Source organism: Schistocerca cancellata, chromosome 6 (assembly GCF_023864275.1).
Source record: "Schistocerca cancellata isolate TAMUIC-IGC-003103 chromosome 6, iqSchCanc2.1, whole genome shotgun sequence".
Classification (NCBI taxonomy): Eukaryota; Metazoa; Arthropoda; class Insecta; order Orthoptera; family Acrididae; genus Schistocerca; species Schistocerca cancellata.
Window position 1 is genome coordinate 578680725 of NC_064631.1, and position 12308 is coordinate 578693032.

The 12308-nt window shown below is 43.2% G+C and overlaps 1 protein-coding gene across 4 annotated transcripts in view; it reads left to right on the plus strand.

Annotated features, from left to right (window-relative positions):
• Positions 1 to 12308, plus strand: part of LOC126088561 (aryl hydrocarbon receptor nuclear translocator homolog) — a 541269-nt gene that overhangs the window by 429700 nt on the left and 99261 nt on the right. The gene's annotated exons all lie outside the window — the stretch shown is intronic.

Here is a 12308-nt window from a genome sequence, read left to right on the forward strand (position 1 = left end):
TGCGGCAAACCGGAAAAACACAAAGTGGTCTACACTACTCGCCGACACGTGCTAAGCGCCGTTCCCCTTCTCATTTTCGGATTCTGTGTGATAATATTATTTTTGTCAGCCGGTACATACGTGTCACTGTATTGTGTAAGCCGTAAATATTTTTCATTTCTTAATCGATTCCTTTCCTGATAAGCGATCTGATGTGTTCCAATTATATTTCTAACTTTAGAAACACCCGATTGGTTTCTTTTCGGCGGTTTAAATTATTTTATTTCTTGAGGTACAAGCAGTAGAATGGTTACAATCTGCCCGAAATAACTAGTTTGGTAAATTTATGTAGGAAAATTTATTGTAAGAACTTCACCAGCAGTCACACGCTTCCAGTAAAAAGTCGCCAGGTTACTCGTGGCAGATTAAAAATCAGTACAGTGTACACTCCGCTGGAGAATGGAAGACTGATTCTGGAATCAAGACTCAGCCCTTCGTTTACACTTTAGCTCTGATTCTACCAACTGTATTGTACTATTATAGCCTTGATGTCCTCATTGCAGTCAAGCCATCGAGCTAAGAATGATCACAAGATTTAGAGACAAATTTCAAAATGTGAAATGCCTATGCTTTCTGTATTGGAAATGTCAGAACAGACAAGCAAGAAATGCATGAGGTATTTGCTATCTGGGTTATCTTACGATGTATGGAGAGACCGAAACGTGTATCCTGTATCAGTTGACATTTAACGTATATTCTTCGATGAACGATACAAATCACCTTCGAACGCTCCACATACAGATTTTAAGAGAATTTGAAAGATGTCGCCAGCTGTTACGTGTGCAATATCGTCTCGTCAGAGTGCAATAAGCACAGGAGTCAGTTCGTCCATTAAATAGCCACGACGGAGAAAAATATATGAAGTAATGTGAAAACGTAGCGATGCCTAGGAAGAGTTTTAAACATATAGGCCTTTCCGGGTTCTTAAGGCCAAACTTTAGGATAACTAATTGCACAGCAAAACAGTATCCATCAGTGGGACTTGGGGTCTGGTGTACTCGTAAATGCGGTAAAGATTGTTCGAGATGCACCTTTATGAGCTAGCCACTTCACATTGGCAGAGGCAGGTTGGGAAATGAAATGCGGACCAGGTAGGAGAATGTGGCATTACGTTCGAACAGAAGCAAATTGTGACATCCCCTACGAAAAGAAAAGGAAAAAAAAGTGACTACGATTTCAGGGGACGTGACGTAAGACTCGTAGGAAAGTGCCTCAAGGATATCGGCGGCGGTGACATCGGGGCTACCTATGCAAGAAAGTTCAGTTGGACTATTCGGTGGGCGTCACGACGGGCTCGTTTTTACATTCGAATGGCTCGGCGCACGTCCTTTGTGAAGGCTAGCCAAATAAAAAGGCTTACGTTCGCGCGAAGTATGCTGAGAAATACAGAGAGTGGCGGACTCGCTTGCTGTTTTTAGTCGAGGACAGTTTCTTGCGTCCTGCTCCAGTAGCAGATCTGCACTGTAGTTCCCCTCAGACAAAACCCACCACCAACAAAAGAGCAACAACCACCCTCGGACGCCTGTTAAACGTGGTAGTGGGGAAGCACTTCCATTTGGCAGCTGCGATTGGAATCGTAGTTTTGGTTGGGACTAATCTGAGCACCATAGTGTGTCTAGTTTATTACACTGTTAGAAAACTGGAGATTGTAAGTATGACTAAATTGTACGAAAACTTTCTCGAAGCAGGTCCTACGTTACCTGATTGGCACCATTCCTGGACGTTGGATTGGAAGATGAGGAGCAGAAGATGAACTTCATCGCCGATGGTCTCCCATGTCTCCAGACCTCAGACTTTGTGACTTTTATCTGTGGGATTACGTAAAAGACCGTGTTCTTATTCCCCCCCCCCCCCCCCCCCAATACCTGACACTTTTGAAAGTCTTCGACATCGCTTTGTTGAAGCTGTGAATTCGATAACGAGAGACCAGTTGCTTCATGTGAAGCAGGAAATGAGCCACCGTTTTGATATTTGTCGTGTAATACATGGTGCTCACATTGAAAGCATTTCTCTTTCCAGGAGCGTTGCGATTATGTTTGTATCTTTTGTAGTTTGGAAGCAATGAATGTTTGAAATCTGTTCCTTCTTTTTGAATAGCCCTGTATGTGCAAGGAGTTACGATAACGGATAAAAATCTGTTCCTTCTTTTTGAATAGCCCTGTATGTGCAAGGAGTTACGATAACGGATAAAGATTTTAAAAAATGAGAAGATGACTCCTCTAGATAAATGCCTAGAGAATAAACCGTTAAAATTTGAGCAATTTGTTGCGGTTACTTGTTATTTATATATCGCCTCATACCGGATTTTCGCGTGAAGAAGTAGGATATGAGCAATTTGCTGCGGTTATTTATTATTTATATTTCGCCTCATACCCGATTTTAGGTGAAGAAGGGGGATAAGTTTGATCCTCTGTATCTTGGAAACGGCTGAAGATTCAAGATGATTTCCAAGATTGTTCAACATATCGTAAAAATTTGAGCCGTTTGCTGTGCATAGTCGTCTAGGAATCCTCGGCTGGGTTTCCATCCGCTTGTGACGGTGAAAATATAGCAGAAAATCTCTTTTGTGGGTGGTTTCCCGAGGCAGCGCTCATGAACTAATGATGCCTCCGTTAAATCCCATCGAGCTCACCGTAGACCACATCAGACGCAAAAGAACCAACTGATTTGCTCCATTTACCTAAGCAGGAGGAATGTGTAATATTCATACTCTGACCCTGTACTGTGGGGTAGTGACACTGAGGCGACCTGTCTGTTGGGTATACAAGTGGTCCCTAGTCGAAGAGCTATCCAAAACACTTGATGATGATGATGATGATGATGATGATGATTGGTGTTTTAGGGCGCACAACAGCGAAGTTATCAGCGCCCGCCAAAACACTTGACCCTACCTTTTTAGCACCAATAGAACCCGAGATATAAGCACCGGAAAATCTCGTTTTTATGCGTGGTGTTTTGCAACTTATTAGGTACGCATGTTGTCGCATGCATATCGATTTAAAAAAAATGCAAAACGGTAGCTGTGTTTCCGTATTGCAGTAGCCTGTGAATGGTTACTCATCTCAACGCTGTATAACACGCCTTCAGGAAAAAAAATAAATTTCTCACAGGCTTCTTTTGGATATAAACCGCGCTCCAACTATCGGTGGTCTCAGCATGTAGGCCACAGAGCACAGGATGGCATCCAGTGAACGACCATCCCTTCTCCTACAGGTTTTGCCCGAGTGACCTAAGCCACGCCGTGTTTCGCTGAGACATTAACGTATTGTATTACCATGTGGCGTCGTGTATGTTGGGGCTGTGAGATGAGCGCCATGTGATACGGCCGGCAGGCAGCGGGGGCCGAGCGCTCGCTTCCTGCGGCGCCGGTGTTCTTGACCCGCGGCGCGACGCGGTGTATTCCTGTCAGGTGCGCGACAGGAAGCGACCGTCACAAAGACACCTGCACCGCCTCCCCCGCCGGCGATGCCTCCAGTCGTAAATTTACGTTGCACACTCTTTTTCATCACCGCGCTTCGTTTCCGACGCGGCACAAAACATTCCTCGCTCTCGTCGAAGCGCCTTTCCATACGTCAGCCTACCTGCGAGATTACTGTCCTGATACGACGGACCTTGCTTCCTTACTGTTTAGCGCTACTCCGAGCGGCGAAGATCCAGTGACGTGTCGTATACAACGTCTTTCTCGCTTCCCCTGTCGTGATTCTAGATGCATGAAAAGGTAGATTGCATAAACTTTTCGCGTCTTCCCATTTCATTTTAATTATTATAATAATCATTAGAGACCGGATTATAAGCATTTGCATATTCGACTCCTTCTCGCTGGTTACTGCTTATTTTACCTGAAACTAGTGACGATGCAATTTTCACTCTGTGTTTACAATATTTTAAAAACTTAGACGGGCGGTCTCTAGCTCGATCTAGGTTTGATGTCTCACAGATTGACCGCGACCTAGAGCTGCGTGCAATCGTCAATGCTCCTGCGCCCGCGCCCCCGATTAATCCCCTCCGCAGTCATACAGTGCGCGTCGGCAACAATTAAACTACGTAAGCTTTTAGTCGCACGTCTATTGTTTCATTTTAGCTTTCTGTTTACTTGTACACAGTTGAGCGTGTTTACGACGTGTGGCGCGCCATGACCCCCCCCCCCCCCCCCGAAAAAAAGTCATTTCGTGGGTAGCTGACCGGCCTGGAACATTTACATATGACAGAATTGTTTTAAATTGTCGAGTTTGCGAGAGAAACGTTTCGTGGAAAAAAAAAGGAAAAGGTTCTAACAGACCAGCATGTCAAGACAAGTCTTCATATCGCAGGAATGTAGAAGATAGGACCACGACAACAGCTTCTGACAACAGCAAGTTGCAGTAGCAGGGATTTGTCCTCTTCACAAATTTACAAACCCTATCCTCAAAGGCTTCCTGCGACTTCACTTATGAGGTCATCAGTTGCCTAGAACTTAGAACTAATTAAACCTAAATAAACTAAGAACATCACACACATCCATGCCCGAGGCAGGATTCGAACCTGCGACCGTAGCGGTCGCTCGGTTCCAGACTGTAGCGCCTACAACCGCACGACCTCTCCGGCCGGCCTGGATTTCAGTTCACGAAACTACAGACATTTGTGGCCGTTACATTGAGAATTTAATTGTTGGTGCTTTAAAAGAAGAGCCTTCTTCTTCCAATTTAGTGGCCTGCAAAGAACTTGAAAAAGTAAATCATTCTACGATCGCCAGATTTGTGAATGAGGGTACTAGAAAAATATTTCCAGAATCTTCTGCAGATGAAACGGTGTTTGTGTTTATTTCAGATGCTGTTCCCTATACCATCAAAGCAGGGGATATATATACTCATTGGGGTACGTGGGTCGAAGCTGTGTTGTTTTGCGATGAACATTTCGAGGCCATTAGAGGGGTTGTAAACGAATTCGATAGTGGAGAGGCTAAACAAGTTTGTCAGTGCAAGCAAGCTTTTAATCATACCGGTATTAAAAAAGACATGGCTGTGATTAGCACTCATTTTCCCGTATAGCTACAACTATTAAAAAGCTTGAAATTCAAGGTTTGGCGTTGAATCAATCTATTCAGTTGATGAATAAAATTATTCTAGTGAACTTCTCATTGGGAGAACCGATAGAGGTACTCAAGGTACCCTCTGCCACACAGCGTCAGGTGGCTTGCGGGGTATGGATGTAAATGTACATTGCCGGAGGTATTCCCAAGAAAACTTAAAGAAAAGTTTGAAAACATTTTAAACAATAACCCAGGCTTTGAATCCTTGTGTCAAATTGACAGTCTTATTAATGGGATGTGTGAACTTTTACCAGAAACCGTAAGTATCAACGTAGCACCCAAATTCAAATACTGCACAGTTACCCCAGTTGATTTAGAACGGTCCTTTTCTGATTATAAATATGTTTTGAGTGATCGAAGAGACAATCGTACTAGAGATCGTTTGAACAGTGATTAGTCGTTTATGTTTACAGTAGTAGAAAAGTAAGATAAATTGTAAACGATATGTACAGTTGATCCAATAGTATTAAATTAAAGATAATGCTGTTCAAAAAATTCTTGATTGTGTGTTGTTTTTTAAATAAAGTGTTACGGAGATTTTGAGCGTGCCCTCTGCGTGCGATATATTTCGAAATTGGTCCTGTACATATCGATTGTTTCGCTGCGACTCATTCGCATCGCACCCGCTTGTTACCGGCAACAATAGCAATGGAGGGACAATTTTTGAAACACGGTATGCGTCCCCAAAAAATGGTTCAAATGGCTCTCAGAACTATGCGACTTAACTTCTGAGGTCATCAGTCGCCTAGAACTTAGAACTAATTAAACCTAACTAACCTAAGGACATCACACACATCCATGCCCGAGGCAGGATTCGAACCTGCGACCGGAGCGGTCACACGGTTCCAGACTGAAGCGCCTTTAACCGCACGGCCACACCGGCCGGCTATGCGTCCCCATTTTGCAAATATTTAGAAAATAATCCCAGGAAGGCCCTCTTCGTAACCTCTTTAGAGTCCCCACATCGCCTAGGTACTTCGTATATTTATCGTTATAAACGGGCACCGACCTCAGAAATATTTTTAGAGCTCCATCACACTTCATACCTCCACTGTAACCATCATAATTCTTAGAACACTGATTTTTAATATGTCTTTCAGTGTTACCATATCAGGTGTGGCAGTACTTAGATAAGCACTCAACATCAACAATTTTTCCATTCTCCAGAGAAGTAGCACATACAACACCATTCAAGGAACGATGTCCTTGACGCTGCCATGTCCCATCAAGTGCAACAGCAATGTCCCTGGTTCCACTAATATTTACATTTTCTTCTACTGCACGTTTCATAGATGCTTTAGACACAACCGTCAAGGCATCTAGAACTATTCTTATGTACTTGCTGAGTCTACTGGGAGGAGGAGGAAGATCCAGGAAACCACAAAACGTTTGAGCAGACTTTTTTCCTTTTCCTATTGCACGCATTGCATACACTAACTTCAGAGTCATATCATATGAGTTATGCACAATGTTCGAAGTCATTTTCGATGTTGATTTATTGCAGGGTCTGCACAGAACAATTAATTTTGACGCTAAACCCTTCCTGCTACTTTGTTGTTCAGTTATTTCCATTCAGCCTACACCAACATATTGTTTACATTTCGCGATTTCCTTTATCAAAGAAGATAAGATGCCCACATCCACAACAAGTCCACTATAAACCGCGTCATTGTAAACACAAAAATGTGGAACACCAGGAGGCGTGTCATGTGGGAGTTTCTTCCCTGAAGAACTGATACATAGGTTACTTTCAACAGTGTGGCTTGCTTTGTTTATGAAATGATTACCACGAAATTTCCTTTTATTGAATTTCTTGATGCGTGGCGTAGTTCGTATTTATTGCACACTAAAGGATATGTACTTCCACAAATATATGTAACACTTGGGCAACAAACATTCAGTAACACGTGAACAAACAGTTTCAGCGAAACAAAAGTAAATACTAGCGAATATAAATCGTTTACAGACTCTAGAAACCTGCACTGTTACGAACATATACAATGTATCGTACGGATAATCGCTGGAAACAGAAAGTTCACAGTTCTTTTCGAAATAATTCTGGTTTCTGTAACAGAAATAAAGGGGGCGTGGCGGCATACCTGACCGTAACTATAAAATTTTGTATATATAGGTCATTTTTCATTTGAAACCCTATAATGTATATAGCAATGTAATCAGGAAGGACTATAGTATTTAATAACGCCATAAAAAATTTCGATTTTTCCACCATTTATAAGTACCCTGCATCCTTAAGCATTTTTCATGCATATTTATATCCATGTTTTAATGTTTTTAGGATGCATATAATCCGTTTCTAATAATAATAATCTGATGTACACTATGAGCAAAGGAACTTTTTAATCGCAAACTCGGTAGTATAGAACTCCAACATGGGGAACATATAGGCTTAGCTTCTTACACTGACGGAAAAAAAAATCACAACACCAGGACGGAATTGTGCGACAAGAACGAACGTTGTTAGGTATGTCTCTACATCTGAAATATGATGTCTATTCATATTTTACGCCGGTCGCGTTAGAGTGGCGCTAGTAACGCCACTATGAGGATGCAAATCAGATTTGCTTTAAATACACACTGTAACGGTCGTGAGCGTTAGTTGTCTCTGAGATTGGTCGTTGTGAATTGATGTTAGTCAAGAATGCCCTTATTGCTACAAAGACGTCGCTGGATGTTCATTCCGCGATGTTGAGAAGGACTTGGCGGGAATTTAACCAGTGTAACTGAGTCCCGGCAGTGGGGGTCACGAGAATGTACAGTCGAAAGCAGACCGGGTTCTGGCAACACCCACTCAAAGGAAGGCCTCGGCGCTTGTTGGTGATGTCACGTCAGCTAGGCACGGCGAACGCCAGGTCTGTTGCCGGCAGAAACGCCTGGGCGTGCTTATCACTATAAATCTCTTATTTTTGGACAAAATGTTTGGTATTGTTTTGGGTTCTGCATTTTTATTTAGATGAAAGAATTTCTTACTATCGTAAAGCTACAAATGAAGATCATAGTTCTATCTTACTGAATCCTGTCGAAACAAACGTAGATCAATATGAGAAGACGCTTTGCCCCATTGCAAGCTTCGGAAGTTTTACATTCAAGTAACTATATTTACTTGATCCATTTTGCTATCGAAACTTACCCCAACCCCCTTACAATGAACTCGTTTCTTTTATTTATTTATTTATTTAATTTCGTTTGACATCGTCACTGGAAATGTGAACTAATTTACATGTGTAAATGTCCAACTGTTGCCAGTCATTAGATTACAGTCGTTTTCAACGAAAGGAATTCTAAACAGGAAACAAAATAGCTTCATACATCGAAAATACTGCTGAGCTTAAACTCTTTAAACATGCACATTGGAAAAGATAAATATTCCCCTCTTGCAACAGAAAGGAGAAACTTTATAAGATAAAAAACTTGTTTTTGATAAAATAAGTATCTCTCTTTTGCCTCTTCTTCTGTCCCCCACCCCTTCCCCCAACGTGTACAATCGCAAGATATTTCATTAACATTCAGTGTTCCTCACCCCATAGTCAACCAAGATACCTAACGAAGAGCACCAATATGTTCACAGTTTCTTGTAAAAGCAACCCAATACAAACGTAACTTCCTCATATTTACAAATAAGGTAAAGAAGCACGAATTCTGTTGCTACTGGACCATGAAGTTGTTTTTGTATGTCAACCCGTAAAACAGGTGGAAATTTAAGTTCAGGAGTACACTATTTGTTAAGAAGTGTAATGAATTGCACAATTAATTGATTGCAGAAATTTCTCAGAACAATGTGTGTTGTTCAACTACCGCCAATAGTTTCACGTTTTCCTGTGTCAGGGAGGAAGACACTACCATTACGAGTATGCCTGCAACAGACCTGGCGTTCGCCGCCGGCCGCGGTGGTCTAGCGGTTCTAGGAGCTCAGTCCGGAGCCGCGCGACTGCTACGGTCGCAGGTTCGAATCCTGCCTCGGGCATGGATGTGTGTGATGTCCTTAGGTTAGTTAGGTTTAAGTAGTTCTAAGTTCTAGGGGACTGATGACCATAGACGTTAAGTCCCATAGTGCTCAGAGCCATTTGAACCATTTTTGGCGTTCGCCGTGCCTAGCTGACGTGACGTCACGAACAAGTGCCGAGGCCTTCCTTTGAGTCGGTATTGGCTCTGGACGGCCACGTGACACTACCGAGACTATGGAAGAGTATCTTGTTCGCCGTACGGCTCTGGCGCTTCGTACTGCATCTGCATCAGCAGTTTGAGCAGCAGTTGGCACCACAGTGACCCAACGAGCGGTTACAAATTGTCTACTTCAAGGACAGCTCCGGGCCTGGCGCCATGTAACGTGCATTCCACTGACGCCAAACCTCCGCCATTTGCGACTTCAGAGATGGCAAGCGGTAGCTCATTGGAGGGCAAAGTGGAGGTCTGTTGTGTTTTTCGATGAAAGCTGGTTCTGCCTCGGTGCCAGTGATGGTCGTACGTTGGTTAGGAGGAGGCCATTTGAGGAGCTCTGCACCCAACATGTCTGCGTGCTAAACACACTGGACCTATACCTGTAGTTATGGTTTAGGGTGCGATTTCATATGACAGGATGATATACTCGTGGTTATCCCATGCATCCTGACTGTAAATTTGTACGCAAATCTGCTGGTTTGACCCGTTGTGCTGACATTCATGAACAACATTGCAACAGATGCTTTCCAATAACATAACGCTCGCCCACATACGGCTGTTGCAACCTGACACGCTCTACAGAGTGTCGACATGTTTGGCTTGGCCTCCTGGATCACCAGATCTGTCTCCAGTCGAGCACGTATGCGATATCATCGGACGACAGCTCCAGCGTCATCAACAAAAAGCATTAACCGTTCCTACGAGGTGCATTCAAGTTCTAAGGCCTCCGATTTTTTTTCTAATTAACTACTCATCCGAAATCGATGAAACTGGCGTTACTTCTCGACGTAATCGCCCTGCAGACGTACACATTTTTCACAACGCTGACGCCATGATTCCATGGCAGCGGTGAAGGCTTCTTTAGGAGTCTGTTTTGGCCACTGGAAAATCGCTGAGGCAATAGCAGCACGGCTGGTGAATGTGCGGCCACGGAGAGTGTCTTTCATTGTTGGAAAAAGCCAAAAGTCACTAGGAGCCAGGTCAGGTGAGTAGGGAGCATGAGGAATCACATCGAAGTTGTTATCACGAAGAAACTGTTGCGTAACGTTAGCTCGATGTGCGGGTGCGTTGTCTTGGTGAAACAGCACACGCGCAGCCCTTCCCGGACCTTTTTCTTGCAGTGCAGGAAGGAATTTGTTCTTCAAAACATTTTCGTAGGATGCACCTGTTACCGTAGTGCCCTTTGGAACGCAATGGGTAAGGATTACACCCTCGCTGTCCCAGAACATGGACACCATCATTTTTTCAGCACTGGCGGTTACCCGAAATTTTTTTGGTGGCGGTGAATCTGTGTGCTTCCATTGAGATGACTGGCGCTTTGTTTCTGGATTGAAAAATGGCATCCACGTCTCATCCATTGTCACAACCGACGAAAAGAAAGTCCCATTCATGCTGTCGTTGCGCGTCACCATTGCTTGGCAACATGCCACACGGGCAGCCATGTGGTCGTCCGTCAGCATTCGTGGCACCCACCTGGATGACACTTTTCGCATTTTCAGGTCGTCATGCAGGATTGTGTGCACAGAACCCACAGAAATGCCAACTCTGGAGGCGATCTGTTCAACAGTCATTCGGCGATCCCTCAAAACAATTCTCTCCACTTTCTCGATCATGTCGTCAGACCGGCTTGTGCGAGCCCGAGGTTGTTTCGGTTTGTTGTCACACGATGTTCTGCCTTCATTAGACTGTCACACTCACGAACGCACTTTCGACACATCCATAACTCCATCACCACATGTCTCCTTCAACTGTTGATGAATTTCAATTGGTTTCACACCAGGCAAATTCAGAAAACGAATGATTGCACGCAGTTCAAGTAAGGAAAACGTCACCATTTTAAGTATTTAAAACAGTTCTCATTCTCGCCGCTGGCGGTAAAATTCCATCTGCCGTACGGTGCTGCCATCTCTGGGACATATTGACAATGAACGCGGCCTCAGTTTAAAACAATGCGCATGTTTCTATCTCGTTCCAGTCCGGAGAAAAAAAATCGGAGGCCTTAGAACTTGAATGCACCTCGTATATTGACTCCAGCCCACAAACTGACATGTGGCATCTGTACAACGCAACGCATGCACGTTTGTGTGCATGCATTCAACTTTCTGGTACCAGTATTTCACATTTGCAATGGCTTAAATTCCGCTTACGTTATTCTGTGATCTTGCAATGATGATTACTTTAATATGTTTCCTAAGCAAATTTATTCCCGAAATTTCATTACTCTACATTAATTATTTTGTGGTTTTGTGACTTTTTTCCGTCAGTGTAGATCTACATAAAACCGTACTGCCTGTTATTCTATCGTGGCTGCTTGCTAAAATTTATAAACATTGCTAAAATTTATAAACAGTTTTTTCAGAAATCTCTACCATGTTAACTTGCTTAAATTGTTGAATATCACTTACGTATGTTCATGTTAAATTTTTTTCAATCGCTTTTTTGCCTGATGATGAGGTTATACCTCGAAACATGGTGCGACGTTGAATAATTAATATCTTAAAACCATTGGCTAAACTATGGGCAGCTCTTGCGAGGTCGTCCTATTGTAATACAAAATCAGTAATTTTTTTTTAGTTGAGTGACTGTAATCTACAATCTACTGTTGGATGTTGGCTGTTATTGTAAGTGGTCAGGAGGGGTGCCACGATTTTCTGGACGATGAATATGCCCTTTTTAGAGCTTTAGTCTTTCTCGTGATCTTTTCAATAAAATTCTTCTGGTTTGTAACCGTGTAGTCATGTTATAAATAAAAATTTCCTACGTTTTGACTACCGTTGCGGCAAGCTTCATGACTGAACGTTGGTAGTTTTCCACATCATGACACGGCTACAGCTCCAGGAGAAATTTGTGGATTAAGTGAGCTCTTGTCTAGCTGCACTTGTTTTGGAGCAGTGCACGAAAGCCTGTTGCCGGCATGGTGGGACCACGCTGTCTTTTTTTCCCAAACAACTTTCACAGTATATCACACTGGGCTACAGCTTTCACAGTCACACTGAGCTACAGCTTTCACAGTATATCACACTGG